At 43.3% G+C, this 17,568-nt stretch overlaps 1 protein-coding gene across 2 annotated transcripts in view; it reads left to right on the forward strand.

The window, feature by feature from the left end:
* The first annotated feature begins 573 nt into the window (after positions 1-573).
* FAT3 (FAT atypical cadherin 3) overlaps positions 574-17,568 on the forward strand; it is a 717,192-nt gene continuing 700,197 nt past the window's right edge. For both annotated transcript variants that reach the window (XM_033205378.1, XM_033205380.1), the window contains exon 1: positions 574-946. The gene's annotated coding sequence lies outside the window, so the exon portion shown is untranslated. The remainder of the gene's footprint in view (positions 947-17,568) is intronic.

A 17,568-nucleotide genomic window follows, 5' to 3' on the forward strand; every position in this document is an offset into this window, starting at 1 on the left:
ACATTTTTAGTCCAGAGGCACGGCATTCGCTGGTTTAATCTTCACACTGCAAACTAACCTTGGGACGTTAGATAAACCATGTTAATCTCGATGTGCCTCAGTTTCCTCTCTGTCCCAGGAGAGTAACGCGTTCTCTACCTGCACGGGGCTGTGGTGCGGGTGAGACTGAACGCAGTGTGCGAAAGCTCTCCCAAACCAGCAAGCACCACGCTCTCTCCGCGGCAGGAAAGGACGTTGGTGTTATCCTAGAGCCCCAGAGGGCTGAGGGAAGACTCGAGCTCTAAAATTAGTCCAGCTTCCAGGCCCGGCGCCGGGAATGCCCTCCAGCTCGCCGCGCCTCCCCCACCGCCCCCTCCCGCGCGCCCCCTCCGGCGCGCCCCCTCTCCCCCTGCGCCACGCTCCGAGATCGCTAGTCATCCCAGACGCCGAGACTCCTCTCCCCCTCGCCCTTTTCGCTCGCGGTTTGGGAGGAGGAGACTGCAAGAGAGAAGCGCGAGGGGGAGATGAGAGAGGGGCTTGGCCGTGCGTCGGCGTCGGCTGTGATGGGGAGCCCGGAGCAACCAGGCGGCGAGCAGTAGCGGCGGCGGCTGCAGCTCGAAACAGATAGGAGAGCCGGCGCTCCTCCCGGCAGGCTGCGCTGTGAACTCGGCTGCGGATTGGGATCTCGCGCCCCGGTCCCTCTCCTCCCGCTGCTGTTCTCCTCCCCTCGGCTCCCCTCCTCCGCTTGCGAACCCCCGGCGGCGGCGGCGGCGGCAGCGGCGGCGGCGGCGTCCCGAGCGCAGAGCGCTTCTCTGCTGGCGGCCTCAATCCCGGCTAGCGCGCGGTGAGCACTGCGGCGGCGGCAACCGGGGCACCGGCTCGCCCGGAACGAGAGCGCCGAGCACTGGGTGAGGAAGACCACGGGGGAAGCGCCTCCTTGAGCCGTGGATCGCGGGCGGAGGCAAGGGTGCGTGGGGATTTGTAACGTGACGATTTCGCTGCCTGGTGCACCGGCTGGAGCGCGCCTGCCCGAGCATCAGCCTCAGCTGCTGGGTGCAAATGGGCTGCGAGGTGGGCTCTGGAGGCGAGAACCGACGGAGCGCGTGGGGGAAACTTTTCACCTTGTAAAGTTCCAGCCTCCGCGCAGTCCCGAGCCACCGTTGCTGCCGCTGCAAACTGGAGGGGAGGGTGACTTGGCCCTACGGCGGGAGCCGGGAGGTTTACACGGAGAGTTGGCCAAGTTTGGGGCTGAAGATTAGGGGAGGGGTTGCGAGGGGGGGTTGCGGATCAGTGCACCCATCCACGGCTCCCAGCCGCCCCTGCAGGTGGATGAGAAGGTTCAGGTGGCGAGCCTGCTTGGCAACCGGTGCCTCTCGGGCGCAGTGGGGAATGTTTAGATGCCGATGGATGATGCACTTAGGGGACCCGGAGGTGCAAGTTGGGTCATCGCTAGGCAAGGCGCGGCGCAGAGCAGGGAGCCCAGCCTCCACTTTCGCTAGGAAAGGGAAGGGGTTACTAGTCTGGGGGTCTGTTCCCCACGCCTGACTCGGGCTTGCGGGGCTTGTGGGCAGGGTGAGATGTAGTGAACGGCGGCGGCAGCTCTTCGACTGAGGGCGACATCCTTTACGGAGTGGTTGGGGGCAGAGACTATCCCTGCTGTCTTGACAAGGAGAGGGAACCGGAATGCTTTGCGAGAGTGCATGATTTTTGGCGGGCGTGTGGGAAGGCTGCTCGTCTTTGAAAAGAAAGCAGCGCGGGGCTGACCGTCCCAGGAGTGTGGAGGAGCTGTCTCCGGGTTGTGGGCGAGAACGCCAGGGGCACCAGCTCCGAGCTCAGGCCCCACTCCCGGGCGGTGCGGGGTAAATCCCCTCTACAGGCGAGTGTGTGTGCAGGGCAAGGGTAGGGGGCTGAGGGGCGCTGGCGGGGAGGCGGTAGAGGTGGCCTGGACCATCTTGGCGCGGCGCGCAGTGAGCGCGAGGATTCCGCCAGTGGGAGTCGCTGAGCTAAAGTGCATCTGGCCCCCCGGCTTGCGCGATGGCGAGCCCGGATATTTTTAGCTGTGCTGTGATCTGAATTCCCTCCTCCCCTCTCTCGTTGACTTTTGTCGCGTGTGTTTTCCGAGATGGTTAAACATTGACTACGATTAGGCTTTGCGGAAAGCAACTTTTATTCACTTTCCGCCGTTCTCCTCTTGTGGGCTGGGGGTGGCGGGGGCGGGGTCGGGGGGTGCTTGGGGCAAGGATGCAGGAGTTTGGCTGCGAGCTAAGAGAGCCGCTTGAGTTACCCGGGATGAGAGGAACGGGGACGCTCCCAGGGTGCGGGTGTGCTGACAGTGACATCCTGAGGCTGCAGCTCGCTGGAATAATGGGCTCAAACCAGGCGGTGGAGAGGGGTCCCCGGAATGGACGTCGGGGGCAGGGAGGCTGCGGAGACTCTGCGATGTCTCTGTGAAGGACTAGGAGAGGATCCCAGGAGGGAGTGGCGCCCGCGGCCCGGAGCGTGGGCAGCCGGTGGCTCTGGCACGCGGAATCTGGTGGACTCCTAGCGCCTTGGCCGGGAGCTCCAGGTCCATCCCGCCGCCGCCGCCGCGCGCCCAATGGGACTCAGCTTCGGGTTTGGGCGAACCTGCAGCAGCCGCGGCGGGCGGGAGGGACGCTGGGACCGCGCTAATGATTGAAGTCTTTTTTCCCCCTCTCCCCTCCTCCCGCTCCTCTCCGCCCCCAGACTCTGGCGCGTTTGTTTTCCAAGTTGGATCCCACTTCCATTTACAAGTGTCAGACAAACCCGCGAGAACCTCCCTCCACCCGCCCCGGCCCCAGCCAGACTAGGGAGGGCGCGCGGGGGGAGGGGGCGAGCTGTCTGGGCAGCGCCTGTGGAGGTGCGACGGGCCCACCCGGGGCTTGAGCGGCTGGGGTTCCTGTGCGTGGGGCCTTGATGTTTTAAAGATACACATAAACAGCAACAAAACCCAAACCACTCGTGGCCACTTGTATTCCGCCGCTTTTCTCCTCTTTGCCTCGGACATACTAATTTTCTGGCCCTGACGCTAGTCTTTTCAAAGGCGAGTCCGGGGTAATGGGAGGAAGGGGCGGGGGAGCAGGCCGACCAGTTCATCACGGTGGATTTGTGCTCCTGGCTTTGTTGCTAGGATTAGATTATCTGATTGCGCCCAGGCTGAGTTAAAATAAAAGCAGAGAGACAGAGAAGCGTCCAGAAAGACTGCAGACGACTTTGCCCGGATCCAGGCGGCAAATTCAGGTGGTGGAAAGGGGAAGCCCGCCATCTAGGAATTGAGGACCGAGGTGCCCACATCTCAGTATCGATCAAACAGAGCCCAAATTTCTTCTCCACCAGCAGGCACTGAACTTCTCTTCACATTTACAGAACGCTTGAATGATGTTCTGGTGTGACGTGGAGATTTGAATCTGAGAAAAAGGAAGGGAGGAGGGGATGGAAGAGAGAAGAGATTTGAGAGATTGTGATTCTTCAGAATCCTAGAAATTGCACAAAGCCAACTGCTTCTGCTTTTTTCTTTCTTCTTCTTCTTCCTCTTTTTTTTTTTTCTTTCTTTATTCCTAAACTGGAGCAGTTGAACAGTGAGAGAATAAGGAAGAGCCAAGGAAACCAAGGCTCCAAAAGACAAAGACAAAATGCATAATAACTTTAGCACTTTGATGTGCTTTTTATTTAATAGGGTTGGAGTAGGGGGAGGTTTTTTGTTGTTGTTGATGTTGTTGTTGTTTTTGTTTGTTTGTTTTTTAACATTTTACAAGGAGAAAAGTTGTCTCTTAGAATTAAACCGAATGTTGATATTCAATCATGAATCTCAGTTGTTGCCTTTTTGGAACTTGAACAATGAGTGATGGTGGGGCCAGTTTCTGTGCACAGTGCACTGGGATGAGAAAGTTCCCAGAACTGTCCAGTTATAATGTCTTCATATCATCTGAATCACACCACACAGAGAACTCCACATGAAAGGCAGCTGGCTCAGAGATCAGAAATCAGTCAGCTGCTGGGCTGGCTCCATCTCTTGTCGCTGCAGGATTTTCACAGCCAGTGTTTGTTGACCAGCGACTGGCTCTCAAGCCTTTTAGAAATCTTTCTTTCAAATTTTATTTATTCTGGTCCCTGGCGGAGTCATTTTGGGGATTTTTTTAATAGGACCCAGTCTGTCTGTTAACTAGCAATTACAGTTGTGCTGAGCTACTCAAAAATGAAATGAGTAGCAATAAACGGTGGATACCCACTGACCTGTATGCTATATGGTTATTTTGCTAGCCCACAGCTTTTGTAAAGCTATGGCTCTTCAGGCTGCTCATAGAAGAACATTTTGATGTGTCAGGTTATGTTATCATCCCTGCTTTCTTCGTACGATCCTGAATGACCTGCGCTAATCTGGCTGATGAATTATGTCAAACAGAAAGAAGTAGGCAATTACCAGGCAGGAGAGTGTATTTAGTCATTACCAGTAGGTCTGAGGAGTGCTCCTTGTGGCTGTTGTGTTGTTATGCTATAATAATAGCTCGCAAAGCAAAAAAGAGCATTGTGGCTTTATTTTACCAGTTGTGGAGTTTGGGTATGGCATTCCTTCATAGCCCACATCTGTCCAGTTGCCTGGTGGGTTGGCTTTTTCCTCTAGGGCAAGAAGGAAAAGGATAGTAACGAGAGTATTTGATTTTTTTTTTTTTTTTTCTATTGTGGGGTCGTCCCCAGGTGTTTTTTTTTTTCTTCTTCTTCTTCTTCTGCAGCAGGCTTGAGTAGGGAATCATCTGATGGGAGCAGGTGGGCCTGTCCATTTGAATTGATTTCCTTTGATTGCTGAAGAAGGACTATTGATGAACCACTTCTTTGCTGATTGTGGCAAACATTAGAGTTGGAGTGGAAATTTAAAAGAAAGGGATCTGACAGACTTGGAGTGAAGGATTTGTGTTCTGCCCAGTTCCTTCCTACAGTTAGCAGAGCCTCTGATTTCTACAGATATGCATGGTCTTAAAAATATTAAAGGAAGCACAACTCCTACGTATGCAGTTTTACTTATTGGTGAAATTTTCTGCAATGCTTTTTTGATCTCTAATTGTTGAATATGTCATTGTCAGCATCTTTCTACCCAAATTGTAAGGAGTGGATCTTTGTTTTTTTTGTTTTTTTGTTTTTTTTTTTTTTGAGGCGGAGTCTCGCTCTGTCGCCCAGACTGGAGTGCAGTGGCCAGATCTCAGCTCACTGCAGGCTCCGCCTCCCGGGTTTACGCCATTCTCCTGCCTCAGCCTCCCGAGTAGCTGGGACTACAGGCGCCCGCCACCTCGCCTGGCTGGTTTTTGTATTTTTAGTAGAGACGGGGTTTCACCGTGTTAGCCAGGATGGTCTCCATCTCCTGACCTCGTGATCCGCCCGTCTCGGCCTCCCAAAGTGCTGGGATTACAGGCTTGAGCCACCGCGCCCGGCCTTGTTTTTTTAATATATCCTGACCTCTTGAGGATCACCACAGTGTGACAACTTTCTTTGGGAAGACTCGGAGAGTAAATACCTCTTCTGTGTTTTGGTCAATTTAATTCTATAGGCTTCTCAAACTTATTGGGTTTTCTGTCAATTGCAGGGTATCTGCTCCTTTAATAAGCTTTATTCCTTTTCTTTTTTTCTTTTTTTTTATTTATTTTTATTTTTTATTTTTATTTGTTTTACATTGCTTCCTTTCTCCAAATTTCTAAGAATAATTTTCAGGAAAGGCTGCCTTTCCTTGAAAAACAAATTCAGCTTAATGACACAGATTGAATTTATTGAGAACATATTTGACACTTGTCTAGTGGGTTCAAGCCAGTTTCTGGTCTACCAAAATAGGCTATCAGTTACATGTAATGGTGGCAAATGACCCATTCTAGCAATTCTGAATTGGAACGGCATTTTCAGGTTAGTCTTAATTTTAGCATATTCTAGGACTTAGATTTTCTTTCTTTCTTTTTTTTTCTGCTAAGTGGAAGGGATGAAAATTTGAGAATGGATTTACTGGCATGATGATAGAAAATAGAAAACAGCTTTCAGAACTTAATGAATAAAACTCTTCACATAAACAAAATATTACTTCCTTTACCGGCTAGATATGCATGAATGCAGAGAACCTGAAGGAGTTGTGAGGAGGGCCACAGGATTGTCCTTCCTTGAGCAGATGGTAGTATTTCAACTTTCTCCCCTTCTGGGGTTCCAAAACTGTGAATTATAGACTCTCTAACAAAGGAAAGTTGTTTCATTAACTTTTGCCTTTGTACATCTGAAATAGATCCCTTTTAAAAATTCTGCAAAGTTACATGGAATTTAACTTATTTTTTCTTTCTTTAAAAAATGCCTTGCTTTCTCTTCTATTTTCCCTATTTTATTTTTGTTATTTATTTATTTAGAGACAGAGTCTTTCTCTGTTGCCCAGGCTGGAGTGCAGTGGTGTGTTCTTGGCTCACTGCAACCTCTGTCTCCTGGGTTCAAGTGATTCTCGTGCCTCAGCCTCTCCAGTAACTGGGATTACAGGCACACACCACCATGCCCTCTTAATTTTTGTATTTTTAGTAGACAGGGTGTTTTGCCATGTTGGCCAGGCTGCTCTTGAACTCCTGGTCTCAAGTGATCCACCCACCTCAGCCTCCCAAAGTGCTTGGATTATAGACATGAGCCACCGTCCCTAGCCCTGTTATTAATTTTTTAAAAATTTCTTTTAAAGTTATTTTCAGCAGTATTTATTGAATCTACCTCTTTCACAAGACAGTGGTCAAGATTCAAAGAATAGTAAAATATATCCATTGCTTCTGCTTTGTACTGTTTATTGGGAAAATGAGAGATGCCTGTGTGTGTACACTAGAAGTCACATCTAACAATGTTTATTAATTGACAAAAGAATGTCTATGAACAGGAGCCTCAAGGAGGAGGGAGAGATAAATGTGAGGTGAAGTAAACTTTTAAGAGGAGTGTAAGTTATTAAAGTGAATATAACTCCATTTAATAATTCTTACTAAAGCCCTAATGTATGCAAGGCACTACGAAATAAATTAATTCCTTCATTTGTCAGGGGGGCAGGGCAGAGCTCCTTTTTGGAAGAACATATTCATGGGGCAGGTCAAATGGGCTGTCGGAATGTTAGTTAATATTTTGAGAAGACTTCAGAATTTATTCATGTCCTTTCTCCACTGTCCCCTTGTGGTCTCCCACCCCCTAGTTTCAAAGGTAGCCTTTAGGATTTTTTCAATGTGTCTGGGAGCCTGCATGCAGGTGCACACGGTGTACTTTTAGTCCTCTGTTTTCCTATGTTTGAGACTTAGTTGTAAATCTCAGGGTTAACTTTGTCACAGAACACTCTGAGGTGTTCTGTCCTTTAGGTATTCATCGTTTAGATCTGTTGCTTGGTTTTTAACCTTAAAAAAAAGTTTTAAGTAAATGGCATACAAAGTAACATTAGCTTCCAGAATGTGAGTGAAAAGGCTAGACTTTTTACCTTGGACGTTCTCTGTGACTTGATCCTACTTGTACTTTTCAGAGCAGTTGCAAATAATATTTCCGTTAATTCTTTCTTTCTTTTCTTTTTTGAGATGTTGGAGATAAGCACAGCTGTTGAATGAGGCACAGATATGAAAGGTTAACTGGAAGTTTAATTATAACTTCAGGACTTCAACTAAATTAAATTCCAAACAATATGATAAAAATTGTAGCCTTTTCAGTATCGTGGAAGGTCAAAAAGTGACACTCTGGAGCAGCTATTGATGTTTTATATTTTGAGATAAGCCCCAAATTATTAATACTACTAAATATCATTGAACATTATTTAATACTTGTAAACATCTAAGAATATTCCAGATGACACAGATTAAATTTGGTGACAAATGTGCTTAATGATAGTATAAATACCAGTTTTTTTTTTTTTTTATCAGATAAATTCTATGCATGTCTCTGTGTGTTTTTTTCCCAAAGCAAAATGAGGCTATATCTTGGTAGGAGGATCAGCTTGGTCTCTTTTGAAACCTAGAGCATTTATAGCACAGGACATTTTGTTGATTTTTTAAGTCTAAGTATGTGATCAATATTTTGGACATCTGAAATCTATTTTTGATTGTGGTTTGAAATTCTCTGTTGGTTCTAAGTGGTGGCTTAATGATGGCAATTGCTGTTGTGATTGGGTGAGCAGTTATGTGATTCATGTGGTCCCGTCCCATGCTAGGGTGGATTTTGCAGCTAGGGTTTCATCAGATTGGCCTGGCTATGGAGAACTTCACTGCAAAGAAATGTACACATGAAAGTGGGCCAAATGCAGACGACTTTAACATCGCCCATGTTATGGATAGAGTGGGGTGTGAATCTTTCCCACACTTTCCACTTAAAAAAAAGTTTGCTAATAACAGTTTCAATCAAATGAATAAGAATTCAGAAGTGTGTGGTAATCTCTCTTGAGAATTTGGTACCTATTTGATAGGACTGTAAAGGCATTTCAGAATGTCAATTAAATGGAAAAATATGCCTGGAATTGAATATAATTAAGAAATGTTGAAGTCTGGTGTCTACATATTCAGACACTGTATAAGATGGTTTAATTAGTGAACAAGGATTTGGATTTATTGACAGAAGGTCTCTTTCTCATGGCATATTTCACTCATTAAAAGCTCATAATGTCTTGGATCTTTTTAGCTGTTGGAACTTGACCATTTGTCATTTTGTGCTACTTGACTTCAGTGACATGAGCTTTTTTTTTTTTTTTTTTTTTTAAACTGTGCAACTGATTAGGATGATGTTGCTTCTCCCATTGATGATTAGTTCCATGGAGTGGACGCATGGTATCTTGTAAACATTATGAAACATTAGGCAAAACTCAGTACTGCTGAAAAACAAGAATTGGGAGGTAGAATTACTATTGTGGAATTTTTGGTCTAGCGTCTTAGAAGTAATTAGAGTAACTTCCTTTTTGTAACTACTAGCTTTATATTATATTTACCTGATGGCAGAATTTACATTTAAATTCACATTTCTCTACATCCTTTTCAGTTTTTCGGTTAATGGTTTATTAGTTCAAATCCTTTTTATTCCTGACTGTTGGCGTGAAACAGTTTCTAATCATACAGAAGATTGAAATTCTTTTTTTAATATTCTTGTTGTGTGATATATTTCTTTTTGAACTGCATTTGATGATTATAAGTGCCTGAAAGTACTGGAGTTAGTAAAAAGAGAACTTGGGAATGTTGGCAAGTGAGGTAGGGAGAAACATGGTTCAGTCAGTCCTTGAGGATTTTTCATTACCTGTTTATAACTTAGATTTTGGCTGTCTCCTATACTAGTATTAACGTGAACAGCTACTTTTATAAGATTTTTAAATTCCTCATCTTCATAGGTATGTTCTCTAACTTGGAGCTATTTAAAGTAATCTAGCATTCCATCTTTCCTGTAGACATAGCAGATCATTCACAGTCTGGTTGAACTAAGTACACATTACATTGTTAGTCTTTTTGGTGGCATGTGCTGGGTTCTTCAGGTCAATGTCATTGTTGGCAAAGTGCATTAAGAGTGCTCCTATTATCTTGGATTAATTTTTGCATGGAGCATATTAAATAAATGTGGTATCTGACCCTTCAAAAGTTAGCTTCCTCAGCTGAATGATGGTTAGCTAAATAAGTGTAAGTCATAATGTATGAGTGATCCTAAGTCAGTAAGATGGTGAACTGAAGTGACATCATCTGCTTGGAAGTCCCTGGATTAACAATGGGACTTGTATTTCTATTCGGAAGACAACTGCTGCAATGAGGAAATTGGGCAATCTAGGCAATTAACGATCGGATGGGAAATGTAAGACAAAACGTATTATATTGCCAGATCAATTCCCTGGATCTTGTTGAGTTATACGATAATTAGATAATCTTTTATTTGGAAGTGCACATTTTGTATGTGTAATAACTTGCATTAATCACTTTATTTCTAAGTTGTATTCAGCAGTGCACACCTTGTGTTCAGTTTACATTCTGCATATTTTTGTTAAATAGGTAGTATTAATAACATATTGTACCTCATCTCCAAAGAGAAAGAGATCGATCACTTTCATACAGCTCATCAGTGGTTACTATAATAATCCAAGTGAATAAACCTAGATTGTTCTTATATAATAGATATGTTTTTAAACATTGAATGTAAATGACATTTTTTAAAACAAATCACATCTTAAATTCTTTCAACTAGGCAAAATACACTTTTCATTTAAACAGATGTGGCAAATTATTTTTATAAAGTAAAGAACAATTTGTCTCTCTTACATTTGTCTGTTTTTAAGTTCAGATTTTGTATATTAAATTTCGTAAAGAGAGGCAAGAGGGTATGCATATTGGAAATATACTTTTGTTCAAACATATAATAAGCTGAAGAGCTTGACCTTCTCCTTCAGTACTGCTATGACGAGAAGCAGCATCAGAGGGGAAAATAAAGGGAGAAGATGGAACTGGAATGAGAGAAAACAGAAATGAACACCTAGTTTATGGAGATGTTGAGGAAATGTTAAAGTTTAGACTTTCTGGGCCAGGAGTGGTGGCTCACACCTGTAATCCCGGCACTTTGGGAGGCTGAGGCAGGCGAATCACCCAAGGTCAGCAGTTCGAGACCCACCTGGCCAACATATAGTGAAACTCTGTACTAAAAAATACAAACATTGCTGGGCACGGCGGCTCACACCTGTAATCCCAGCACTTTGGGAGGCCAAGTTGGGCAGATCATGAGTTCAGGAGTTCAAGACCAGCCTCACCAACATGGTGAAACCCTATCTCTACTAAAAATATAAAAATTAGCCAGGTGTGGTGGTGGGCACTTGTAATCCCAGCTACTTGGGAGGCTAAGGCAGCAGAATCTCTTGAACCTAGGAGACAGAGGTTGCAGTGAGCTGAGATCGTGCCATTACACTCCAGCCTGGGCAACAACAGTGAGACTCTGTCTCAAAAACGAAAAAAAAAAAAAATTAGCTGGGTGTGGTGGCACATGCCTGTAGTCCCAGCTACTTAGGAAGCTGAGGCAGGAGAATCACTTGAACCCAGGAGGCAGAGGTTGCAGTGAGCTAAGATTGCCCCACTGCACTCCAGCCTGGGTGATAGAGCAAGACTCCATCTCAAAAAAAAAAAGAAAAAAATTCTGGACAGAAGGGCCAGGCCAGTCCAACCCAGAATCATACCTCTGACAATGACAATGTCAGCACTTTTGCTGACACTCCCGTTTCTAGCCTTTAGAACATCTAGAGAAGAGAAGTGCCCCTCTTCTCTCAGGGCCTCTTGTCTTCTGCAGCCCCTCTGCCTTTTTCTCTCTTTGGTGCTTCTTGGCTCTTTTATCTCTCCCAACTCCCTAGGTCCTGTAGTCACTGGTTGGAGCTCCATGCTGTCCTGAAAGTATTGCTTACACCTGACCTCTTGTATTGTTTTTCCGTATCTCTGCACTCAGGTCCCCCCTACACTTGGTAGTATTATTGCAGCACTGTTCACATGCCTTGTAATGAAATTACCTGTGCGGATGTCTCTTTCTCCCATAGGCCATCATTCCCTGGACTCAGTGGGATAACATATTAAGCTTTGGTCCCCCACTGTTACTACTAGATCTTGCCAATGTTTAATATTTAAAATTGAATGACTGTATTTTTTTATGTTCAACTTGGTTAGTGATTATGGACTTCCACAATTGACCATCTATGACCAAATATTGAAAAATATCCCTTTGAGATATTAAGACTGCATTATGATTCTGGTACTGAAAAGATATATTACTTCTGAGGTCCATATTTCACAGTTGAAGGAAAGATCCTCTAGGCATTAAATACGCATGTTCTTTATTGGCTGATCTGCTCAAGCTCTGGATCTTTCCTATGTGTTCTAAGCAAGTGGTGGGAACACATCAAGAAGGCATGTTGGATGCATCCAGGTGTCCAGTTACCTTTCAGTAGCATCACTTTGTTTTCAAGGAATGTATGATAAGGGTGTTAGGTACCTAATGGTACATTTTCATGGCGTTTGATGTTCAGAGTCAAAGGTAAAATAGACTGGGAGGTAGGAGCATATCTCAGTGCTGAGTTTTTTGTGTCTCAAGAAAGCATAGAACACATAAGTAGGAATGTTATTATTATAAGGATCCTTGGAGACTTTCTCAATTCTATTTAAAAATTAAATTATTCATAAACACCTGTGCCGTAACTATTATTACACTATGTTACAGTCAACACACTTCATAAGGGATTGAGGCATTCCAGTATATTCTGAGGCCCAGAGGCTCACAGGGGTATAGGTCACTCCATAGTGACCATTGTGGGCAAGAAAATCTTTCTCTAAAGGTTGGAGGTACAGTTTCTGGTACATAATAAAGCTTGTCTATGTAAAGCGAATGTATGAAGTAATATGACAGTTCATAATAGAAAAGATAAAAATGCAAGTCTTGTAAAATTTAAATCTCCCCTCCTTTTTTTTTTTTTTTTTTCCAATTACACTGCACTATACGCATTATTTGAGGGGCAGGCTGGTGAAATCAGCATGTGAGCAGGTGCGTGTCTTGGGAATGTCCTACTACAAAAAATGTTCAATAACTATTTCCTGAATGAATAGAAATTGGAAAAGACTGTGTCTGTCTTTTAGACACTGTGTTATTCTGTGAGCTTAACAAACAAAATCTCATTAACACCAAATCCACAGGAGCATGAGAAATGTGTAATACTCTTAATTTCTTATTAAGTGATTTGTGTTTATTAAAAAATTGGCTTGAAGGTACACTGCACATATTCATAATATTGGAGTCTAGATCCCTGAAGCTTTCTTGTACTTAGAATTTGCTCACAGTTTAATGTTGGAATCATGAGTAGGAAAAGGGGTATCTTACTTCTGGAGAGATTTACTGAAATGGGAAGATGACGAGTTAGACTTTGGAGATCCTTCTTTCATGTTCCCATGCCTTTTAGTTTTGTGTGATTGTTTTAGGCCTTTATTTCTCCAGGCACACTTTGTACATGTCTATAAGCAGATGAGAGGGAGCAAGGGCACATAGGGGCTGATAGAGGCAAATGTAAATCCCGTTTTTTTCCTATTAACTCATGAGGCCTGCTGGGTAGCAGCAGGCATTACCAGACATTTAATTGTGTGCAAGGTAAGGCTGGCACAATTCCAGCATCATGGTGGAGCAAGAATTATACTAATCAACTGGGATATACTGCATATATTGATTAGAGTTGGATTTTGTTATGCAAAAGAAAAAAACCCTTATAAATAGTGGGAAAGTAATTGAGAATAATTAAAAAGGCAGAGAGTTAATTCACAGTTCTTTAGATGAAAGGGTATTTTGATCCTTTGCTTCCATGCAGATTTCCAGGCAGGCTGGAGCAGTCTGTGAGTGCTGAGTGTAAATGGTATGATCAATGTTACCATTCAACTGGATAGTAAGCAGGCAAGCTGTGTAGATTATATGCTGGTGACCAAGTTCGAACAGTTTCTACTTGGTGACTCTCCTTTGTTTGGGACTGGGGGCTTTTTCTTTATTTTTCTTGGACTTTTACATAACTTTTAATCATCATTAATATCCCTGATGAGAAATAAATTTGGACTTCAGTATCCTAGTGAACACTGGTAAGAATATTATACCACGCTAGAGTTATCTGGAATTCCAGCATGTTTTGATGTTGTGTCCCTCTTTCTTCCAAATGAGAAGGTTTTAAAGCCATTGATGTCACACAAGACCTGCCGTCTGTGAATGGTGACCTGAAATGGTGTATTCACATACACTTTCTTGCCTCTTGAGCCCTTTCACTCATAAACAGTGCCTGCCAAAAAATACTCAGTGAATACTGGTCCAATGAATGAATGAGATATTTTAGATTTTGGATGGTAGAATAATTTAGCATCTTAAAGAGAAATTATAGGTGGTATTTGGTGGAGTTCTGAGTATTATTATCTGAGATCCTGAATAACGTGTAGGAAAAGGGGAATGTGGCGTGGGGAAAGAAGAAAATAGCTATAATTTATTGAGTGTCTACTTTTTTTTTTTTTTTTTTTTTTTTTTTTTTTTTTTTTTAGACGGAGTCTCGCTCTGTCGCCCAGGCTGGAGTGCAGTGGCCGGATCTCAGCTCACTGCAAGCTCCGTCTCCCGGGTTCACGCCATTCTCCCGCCTCAGCCTCCGAGTAGCTGGGACTACAGGCCCCCGCCACCTCGCCCAGCTAGTTTTTTGTATTTTTAGTAGAGACGGGGTTTCACAGTGTTAGCCAGGATGAGTCTCGATCTCCTGACCTCGTGATCCGCCCGCCTCGGCCTCCCAAAGTGCTGGGATTACAGGCTTGAGCCACCGCGCCCGGCCGAGTGTCTACTTTATCATGCTCTTTGCATATGCATTTTTGTTCTGGTATCACCCATGTCCTATGAAGTAGATATTAATATCATCATTTCACAAGTGACAAAGATATGGTTAGGAGCAGAAACAAGGTCATAGGCCTTAACTGGCAGGGTTGGGATTTGAATCTAAAGCTCTTGTTGATAATGATAACATTAAGAGTAGCAACCCCCATAGTAGGAAAGGAGGATGGCCTCATATTCTCAGAATCTGGGTATGGGCCCAAAGATAGAACATGAATATCAGGTGGATTTCTTTGAGGGCTATTTTTCTTCAAAAATTATGCTAATTTTACAGTCTGTTCCATAATATGTTTCTTTAAATGTGAAACATATTAACTTAGTTATCAAAGCACTTAAGTTCCCCCCTGCTCCAAATCTTTAAGTAAAATTGACCACCCAAAAGTTGCTTCCAGTATACACTTAGAGACACCTCTGGAATGTCCACATAGGGAATCCGAGGGGCCAATCTGGTTGGAAAAGGAACTGAGGGTATGTTGAAATTTCGTTTGCATAGCAAGCAGGTTTTGTTTGTGTGTTTTGTTTTTTGTTTTTGCTTAGATTGCATGCTTACTTAGGGTGGCCTGGGGCTGTTAGAGATGGGGAAAGGGCTCATGCTCCAGATTTCATCTTTGTTTACCTAGGATCTTTAAGAATCACTATTGTAACTGCTGTCAATCCAAGTTTGAGAAGCCTGCACAGAACTATACTGCCCCAAATTATTTGAATAATAATAGTAATGAGAACAAATACTATGCATGTGTTTAATTATGAAGGGCTGTTTCTGTTATCTTATTTTCACCATAGGAATTATAAAGTTTATGTGGGAAACTTGAGGAAAAAAAATGTGGATAAAAAATCCTGAAAAAAAGAGAGTACTTCTAAACTTCCTGCTGGTCAGTTGGTATTGAATTGATAGTAGACTATCAAAAAGGAGTTCTTGACAATATTAATAACAGTAACGTCCATTTGTTTATCACTTTGCCATTTGCAACTTTTCTTTCATTTTTGCATTTGTTAATAACAACTAACATTGCTGAGAGCTTTACGTGTATTATCTGATTTATCCCCCAACAACTCTATGAGGCAAATACTATTATTATCTCTACCTTACAGATGAAGAAATTGAGGCACAGAGCTGCTAAGTGACTTGCCCAAGGTAACATTGTTCAGGAGGTGTCAGAATAGGATCCTAACTCTACAACCTGTGCTCTTTACCCCGCTGCCTAAAAGAACTCCCTGAGCCACCTGCTATTTATTTTCTTACTGGATTCTGGGTTTCTGGCATGTCTTCAGCCTTCCTCATAGTGATCCTATAGAGATCCTGGAGAATCATCCAGATTCTCCAGGTTGTAGTACCCCATCAAACACCTGCCCGTGCATGGCAAATATGGTTTGAGTTTCTAAAACTTGAGTGTGCACCCAGGAAGCGAGAAGCAAATGAAACATCTCCTGAGTCAGCAGTGCAGATGTTCCCTCTTGAAAATGACTTTTCCCTTTCCAGGCTCTCTGACTCCACAAAAGAAAGTGGAAAAGTTAAGCAGTGCCCAATAAATATGTGTTATTGCCCCCTGCCTGAGTAATTTATCAGTTGCTGGAACTAACTTCAGAATTGCTCTGAGTCCATGTCATGTTACTCCTGGGAATGGGCTATTATAAGATTCTGAATGACTGTCATGCAGTTCCCCATGGCTGTGTTGCACAGGAGAGGTTGAATTAGGAAGTTAGAAATCTACTGTTTTCTGATTTTGGCTTCTTAGCTGAATGTAATAAAAGATGGAAGATAAAATGTAGAAAATGGCATAGGCCGGGCGCGGTGGCTCAAGCCTGTAATCCCAGCACTTTGGGAGGCCGAGACGGTGGATCCGAGGTCAGGAGATCGAGACCATCCTGGCTAACACGGCGAAATCTCTCTAAAAATAGAAAAAACTACCGGCGAGTGGCGGGCGCCTGTAGTCCCAGCTACTCGGGAGGCTTAGGCAGAGAATGGCGTAAACCCGGGAGGCAGCTTGCAGTGAGCTGAGATCCGGCCACTGCACTCCAGCCTGGGCGCTGTGAGACTCCGTCTCAAAAAAAAAAAAAAAAAAAGAAATGGCATTCACTTGATTAGGGGTCTTATTTGCATAAAAGAGTCTTTGAATCACAATTACCCTCTGGCTTTGGACCCAGCTTTTCTTGCCTTTCCTATTATCTGGTCCAAGGTCATTACTAAAAGGCTTCCTGTTTTGTGGAAGAGGACTTACTGAAATATTAATTTCATTGCCTCAAGCAGATTCATAATGTCTGGTCAATAACCTGAGGTTCTATCAGAATCACTAAGGTAAGAGTTATTTTTGATGCCTTTCGAAAGATGGTTCAGGAATTTGAGTAATAGGCAGCTAAAAGTTCAGTTTCATTTTACCTGTCTTTATGACAGAAATGAGCAGATATCTTTATGTCCTTTGGTAATTACTGCAGTGAAAAAACTGTAACTGGATAAGCTGCGTGTTCAAGGAGGTTTTTTAGTTTTGAAATTTTTTTTCATTTAATTGTACTGTGAGTTTGAATTTTGATGTATAAGACTCTAGGAAAGAAGTGAACTTGTGACATTTAAAGCTTTGAAACATTTTCCTTTTCTTCTCCTTTTTAAAAAATACAGATAGAACTTGAATATTCAAGATTTTCTTGAATGTCTTTTCAGTTTGTAACTGCTTGTAACACAAAAGCTTGACTTACAATGCTGTTTTTTCTTGTTCTTTTGCAGCCATGGCTGTATGTGTAATTTAATCCAGTGTATTTAAAAGAAGTTGCATTCTTCAATGGTAGAGGTAAAAGCCCCCACTCTCCCTTAGTAGTAACTAATAGTAATACTTGCAAGCACAATTACTTGAAACAGAATAAGACCAAAAATAAATAAATAAATAAATAAACCCAAATCCCAAACTGTAATGGAAGGTTTTTGCATCAATGTAGGCAACAGCCTAAGGTCGTAACAGATACATTTTGAGCGAGTTTGGCTCATTTTATTGACATATTGTTTTGTCTGTTGTGAGTAGACATGCATTATTCTTGGCTCAAATAATATATATCCTTTGACAAAAGCCAGCAACGTACTTACCTGGTCTCATTTTTGGAAATATCCTGGGACGTTATTTTATTGTTCTTTTCAGCTGGTTTTGCTCAGTGACTCAGTAGCTTTTTGCAGAACTGTTTTCCAGTCTATTTTATAATCCTCATCCTTGTAGAATCCCCCCATACCCCCCC

Source organism: Trachypithecus francoisi, unplaced genomic scaffold, assembly GCF_009764315.1.
Source record: "Trachypithecus francoisi isolate TF-2019V2 unplaced genomic scaffold, Tfra_2.0 Lachesis_group8, whole genome shotgun sequence".
Taxonomy (NCBI): domain Eukaryota; kingdom Metazoa; phylum Chordata; class Mammalia; order Primates; family Cercopithecidae; genus Trachypithecus; species Trachypithecus francoisi.